A 6,230-nucleotide genomic window follows, 5' to 3' on the forward strand; every position below is an offset into this window, starting at 1 on the left:
CATGTGGGATCCGAACTGGGGCCCTACTGCTCAGAGCTGGGTTAAGCCAGCTCTTAACCAATGCGCCACTTGGCCGACCCTTCATTGTCATTTTTAATGTATCAGGAGCCCATCAAGTGGCAGTCTAACTTCTCAATTAGACTCCTTTAAAAATTTTTTTGTTAATTCCAATTTTTTGAGTAGGTATTTAGGTTTCCTTTATAAATTTGAGTAAATGTACAAATAATTTCAGAGTTGTTTTTTGGGTTCTTGGTACCTCAAGCAGATAAATTGTTCTGTAGTAGGAGGGAGGGTAGCATTGATGTAGAGGAATGAAACTGGAAGCAAAGAAGCAAGCATGACAGCATTCTTTTATTTTGTTTCGCCATCTTCCCCTCTTTCTAGTAGTTGGGGCGCATGACAGTGAATTCAGACCAAAGTCTTAGGCTTTACTGTATCTCTTGTTAATGTACTTGACATTATGTCAATGTATTTGTTAATGTTATGTTAACATTATGTTAATATATTATGTCCATTAAGCCACCGGCTACAAGGAAGAGCTTTTCAGCATGCATAAGGTACTAAAGTGCTTTTGCAAGAAAAATTCAGTGTGTCAGTATTTTAAAGAGCCATAAAATAATGGCAGCTGTACATGTACTTTAATTTGTGAGAAGTATTTCTATTTTTTTGTTTGTTTTTCAATTAAGACAAGCTTATCTTTATGTTCTGGTTCTCAGCTGGGAGAACCAGACGAGCCATTACTTTTCTAGTCCAGGCTTGAATTCCCATTCAGTAAAAATGATAGCTTGCAACTTAGAATCTGATACCCCTTCCAAACCTAGGAAGTCTGGTGATCCATTGGGAGTTGTTTCTTGATTTGTGTCTTTAACAATGAGAATGAGGGTATCGGCTTATTTATACCACACACAGACTAAAGTGGGCCTTTCATTTAGGAGAAGCTCAACAGAAAACAGGAGAAAGGGTTCCCACGTAGGAAACGCAGATTTGTTTTCAGAGGTCACCTACATTAAGGTAGGCTTGGCAAATGTCTCATCATGTGTTTGTTTGGCTGGAGTGACTGCTGAGTACTATACCAAGAAATTCTGAGTTCCATGATTGGTTATGAATGGTGCCTTCTTTGCGTGTGGGTAACATCAAAGGGTTGAGAGTGATTAAGAACAATGATATCCTCAGTCTGTACTTCAGGATCTGTCATGCAAAAAGGTAGGAAGATGTTGGGCTTCCATTTGGCGAGCCCCACATTTATCTAATTTATATATTGGATTTTTTTTGTTGCGATAGAACGCACATAACATAAAATTGACCATTTTAAGTGTGTAGTTCAGTGGCATTAAGGACATTCACATTGTTTTGCAACCATCACCACTGTCTATTTCTAGAACTTTTTCATCATCTCAAACTGAAACTCTATACCCATTTAACAATTATTCCTCGTTTCCCTCTTCCCCAGCCCCTAGTAACCATCATTCTACTTTCTGTCTCTATGAATTTGACGATTCTAGGTACCTCATACAAGAGTCACATAACATTTGTCCTTTTGTGTCTGGCTTATTTCACTTACCATAATGTTTTCAAGGTTCATCCATATTGTAGCATGTATCAGAATTTCTTTTTTAAGGCTGAATAATATTCTGTTATATGTATATACTAAATGTTTACCCACTTATCTGTCAAATGAATACTTGGGTTGTTCCCATGTTGTTTGGCTTTTGTGAGTAATGCTGCTATGAACATGGGTGTACAAATATTTGTTTGAGTCCTTGCTTTTAATTTTTTGCAGTATATACCCCAAAGTGGAATTGTTGGATCATATGGTAATTCCATTTTTAATTTTCTGAGCAACTGCTGTATTGTCTTCTGTAGCTGCTGCACCATTGAATATTCCCACCAGCAATGCGCAAGAGCTCTAATTTCTCTCTACCCTTTTCAACACTTAATTAGTTTTGTTCTGTTTTTAATTTAAAAAATAATAATAGCCATTCTAGTGGGTGTGAAGTGGTATCTTGTAGTTTTGATTTGCCTTCCTCTAATGATTAGTGATGTTGAACATCTTTTCATTTTCTTTTTTTTTTTTTCCTAAAGATTTTTATTGGGGGATTGGGGGATGGGAACAGCGCTGGGGAATTGGGGGAAGGGGAACAGAGAAGTTGTTGTCATTTTTGTTCTTCAGTCTAGTTGTGGAGGATGTTGCTTCACTGGCCCAAGTTGGCACCATCATTGCACTCTTCCCAGGCGAGGCAGATNTTTTTTTTTTTTAAGTGATGGCTGAGATACAAGTGTTCTTTATGTTACTGTTGATGTTATTATTTACAAAGGTTATTTTAGTAGACTTGCACATTCAGTATGGCACAGTATGTCAGCAACATACTCAGTATTGTGAATAGTCTGAATTTATTACTCCAGTGTCTCATTTATAGCTTATCCTTACATTTAAAATTACCAGAATTTCTTAAGGGTTCCGAACTGTTGTGCTTGATTGCCAATAATGTGGCACTTTCCTAAGATGATATATACTTTTAAACTATTCCATTAATCCAACAGATGCTTACTGAGGGCCTACTAAATACCAGGGATGTAACAGGTGCTGGGGCTATATCAGTAAACAAACAAGATCCATGACCTTTGAAAGCTTGCATTCTAGTGAGGGTGGAGGAGATAAACAAAATTAATAAAAGTTGTATAGAGTGCTGGAGGAATTAAAACGGAATAAAATAGGGAGTGTGTAAGAGTAATAAAAGTAATAAAGAGTAAGGGGATAAAATAGGGAGTAAGTGTGGCGGTTATTATTTAAATCAGGGTGACATTTGAATAATTGAATTAGATGAGGAACTGAGTCATGGGTTACAGCAAGCACAGAGGGCCCTGAAGTTGGGACAGACTCCAGTGTTGGAGGAAGATGAGGGAGAGCAGTTAGCTGAAGCCAAGTGAATGAGGTAGCAAGTAGAAGATTGAACTATGCTGGTTAATTCTGATGAACTTTTAGTCCATCATACGAGCTATTACTCTGAATGAGAACTTGAAGTCATTTGAGTAGTGACATGATCCTAGTTCACATTTTTACAAGGTAACTCTGTCTGCTGGGTTGAGAATAGACACAATAAGAAAGAGTACATAGTACACAGTACACCAGAATACTCATTTAAGTAAACATTTATAACAAATGAAAGCTTCAACAATATGATGTCCACTTTATTTTTTCCTTTTTATTATGAGAAAGAAATGTTGCTTGTGTCCCGCTAGATCTATTTCATGACTGCACAACTTAGAGTTGAAAAACAGTTCTAAAAGAGATACGGCCTCTGCCTTAGTGGGAAGGAAGTGAAGCCTAGGGTGTTGTGTATTAAAGGAAAATGAACAAAGCACAAAATTAAAAGGAATAAAAACTGAAAATTAATATTATACACACACTTAGCTTTAAAAAATCAAGTAATCGAGCCATCAGTTAATAGCCCCACTCCCCAGAAGCAACTAACTTTTAAAAAAAACCTTTTCGGTTCAGTTTTCCTGGGGCTTAACTCCATGTTTCTAAATAATATGCTTAATAGTGTGTATTTTTTGGTTTATCAACTGTAGACATTCTCTGTTGACTTCTTGCTATGACAGATGTTTTCAGTCCCACTTCTCACTACTGACCTTCCTCGCACGACGGTCACTGAACTGGCGCCTCTCTGGGGTTCTGCCCAGAAGATTAGCCTTCCTCCTTCGCTGCAGCCCCCTCTGTGAGTATTCTGCTCTTCTGCTTCCGCCACTCCACTTACTCAGTTCACATTCTTCCATCTGTTTTTCATGTGTCAGAACCGTGAGTGATCTACCTAGTCTTTTTAAAAAATATTTTTCATTAAAAAGTTATTTTAAAATCTCTTTAGAAAAATTTATTTAAGTTATTACGGAGAGAAGATAAACACAGATGCTCATACTAGCACCTTGAACTGGAAGACAGATTAGAGTTTAAGGCCAAAGTTTTTTGTTTTGTTTTTTAAAATATGTGTAATGTGTATTTTTTAAGAATTAGATACATTTACAATCTTGTATGTTTAAAAAGCAAATTGTAAATATTTTCCCATGTCATTAATACTCTTTCAAAGTTTTTAAAATAGATGTATAGCATTCTTTCATATGCTGGTATCATAATGTTCTCCAGATTTTGACTTAGGTTGTATTTTGAATTATAAATAATTGTAAATTATTTAAATTATAGCTAATGATTCTGTGGATTTTTCTTATGAAGAAGATTTACACATAATCTTTGATTATTTCTCTTAGGTTAAATATCTAGGGGTGGTCATTGCTGAATCAAAGAAGATAAACATTTTTGAGGTTCTTTTTTCCCCCATAAGTTTTATTGAGATGTAATTGACATACAGCACTATATAAATTTAAAGTGTACAGCATAATGACTTCACTTATATATACTGCAAAATGATTATCATAATTAGATTAGTTAACATCCATCACCTTACATAGTTACAAAAAATAAATAAAAATAAAAAATTACTTTTTCCCTTGTGATAAGAACTTTCAGGATTTACTTTCTTAGCAACTTTCAAGTATACCACATCGATATGTTAACTATGGTCATCATGTTGCATCTTCCATCCCCAGTCCGTATTAAGTTTGTACCCTTTTTTTTTTTTAAGATTTTATTGGGGAATTGGGGGAGGGGAACAGCGTTGGGAAATCGGGGAAGGAGAACAGACAAGTTGCTGTTCTTTTGTACTTCAGTCTAGTTGTGGAGGACGTTGCTTCACTGGCCCATGTTGGTATTATCATTGCGCTACTCCCTGGTGAGGCAGTCGCTTGCCGGCCATTGGACAGTCGCTCACAGCGGCTCATGGCAGCTCTCGAAAGTGCATGCCAGCTGCTGGCCAGCTCCACTGCAGCCTGTGCCATCGCCAGTGACTCACGGCAGCCTAGCTCCAGGTCAAGCTGTTATTCACCATCTTAGCTGTAGAGGGCAGTGTCACTGGCTCTCATGTGGGATCCGAACTGGGGCCCTGCTGCTCAGAGCTGATGTCCCAAGCCAGCTTTTAACCAATGCACCACTCAGCTGGCCGAAGTTTGTACCCTTTTGAGGTTCTTAATAAATATCACCAGTTGACTCTAAGAAGGTTGTGCCAATTCATGTTTCCACTATCACTGTATTAAAATGCCACTTTTTACTATGTTCTTAATACTGTTAGGGACTTCTAAAAATGTTTGATTCTGCTATGTAAAAAGAATATAATTTTATTTTTTAAATTCCCAAGAAAAATTGAACACTTCTCAACAGTTTTGAGTTGTGTGTGCAGGTTGTTTTAAAGGTTTGTAAGAGTGCTTGCTTCAGTAGCACATATACTAAAAGGTTTATAAGAGTTGTTGGCCTTTTAATTTTTTAATGGCTATTTTGACATACGGAATTTTTCTTAGTTGTCCAATTAATTAGGCGTTCTTGTTTTCTACCTTTTCTTTCACACATGGAATGTTTCCTATTCCTAAGTTCAGATAAGAATATGAAAAATTTGAAGATAGCTTTGAAGATAGGTGGTGGGGAGAGAAACTTGACAACAGTTGCTTAAGAAACAATCTACCTTCAGTTTGTGTTAAGAAAATTCATCAGGGTAATTTAGATTTTGGATTGTTGCTGCCTCTAAATATCAATTGCCTCGTACTATAGGGATGTTAAATGATTAGACACTTCCATGAAAGAACTTTATAATGTGTAAAGCTTTTTAGATATATGAGATGTTGTTAATACTATAGTAACTCATTGCTCTGGGTAATCTGGCTAAAGGAGCCTTTCCACTCAAAAGACATGATGCTTAAGCTTTCTTTTAATGAGTCATGGAATGTCACCAGGGACTTCGTCACTATTTGGCATAATTCCATTAGGAACTTCTACTGGGGATAGTTCAGTCCTTTTGGGGGAAAATGAACTTATTTAATTTTAGACTAAGAATGTTATTGACATTTTAAGCTACTTATAAGTAACAACATATTATAAAAATGTTTTTAAAAATCCCTTTTTAAAAAGCCTAAATGTCAATGGACCAGACATCATAATTTAAAAAGTTATATTGGGAAGAGAGAAATTGGTTTATGAATTGGCTACAAAAAATAGATCAATAATTTGTTTACATAATTTTGTAATCATATGTATGTTATTCTACTTAGTAATATAACATTTTCCATTTTGCTAGCCTGTTGTCTTCATTGTCTTTTTTTTTTTTTTTTTTAAGTGATGGCTGAGATAC

The 6,230-nt window shown here is 36.0% G+C and overlaps 1 protein-coding gene across 5 annotated transcripts in view; it reads left to right on the plus strand.

Annotated features, from left to right (window-relative positions):
• Positions 1-6,230, plus strand: part of UBE2G1 (ubiquitin conjugating enzyme E2 G1) — a 125,381-nt gene that overhangs the window by 54,935 nt on the left and 64,216 nt on the right. For 2 of the 5 annotated variants that reach the window (XR_002125946.1, XM_019659871.1), the window contains exon 2: positions 3,604-3,719. The exons of 1 other annotated variant lie outside the window; for it this stretch is intronic. The gene's annotated coding sequence lies outside the window, so the exon portion shown is untranslated. Of the gene's footprint in view, positions 1-3,587; positions 3,720-3,754; positions 3,800-6,230 lie in introns of those variants that run through there. 2 more of the 5 variants (XM_019659872.1, XM_019659873.1) reach the window with 2 other exon arrangements.

The sequence above is a fragment of the Hipposideros armiger genome, unplaced genomic scaffold, assembly GCF_001890085.2.
Source record: "Hipposideros armiger isolate ML-2016 unplaced genomic scaffold, ASM189008v1 scaffold_304, whole genome shotgun sequence".
NCBI classification, from domain to species: Eukaryota; Metazoa; Chordata; class Mammalia; order Chiroptera; family Hipposideridae; genus Hipposideros; species Hipposideros armiger.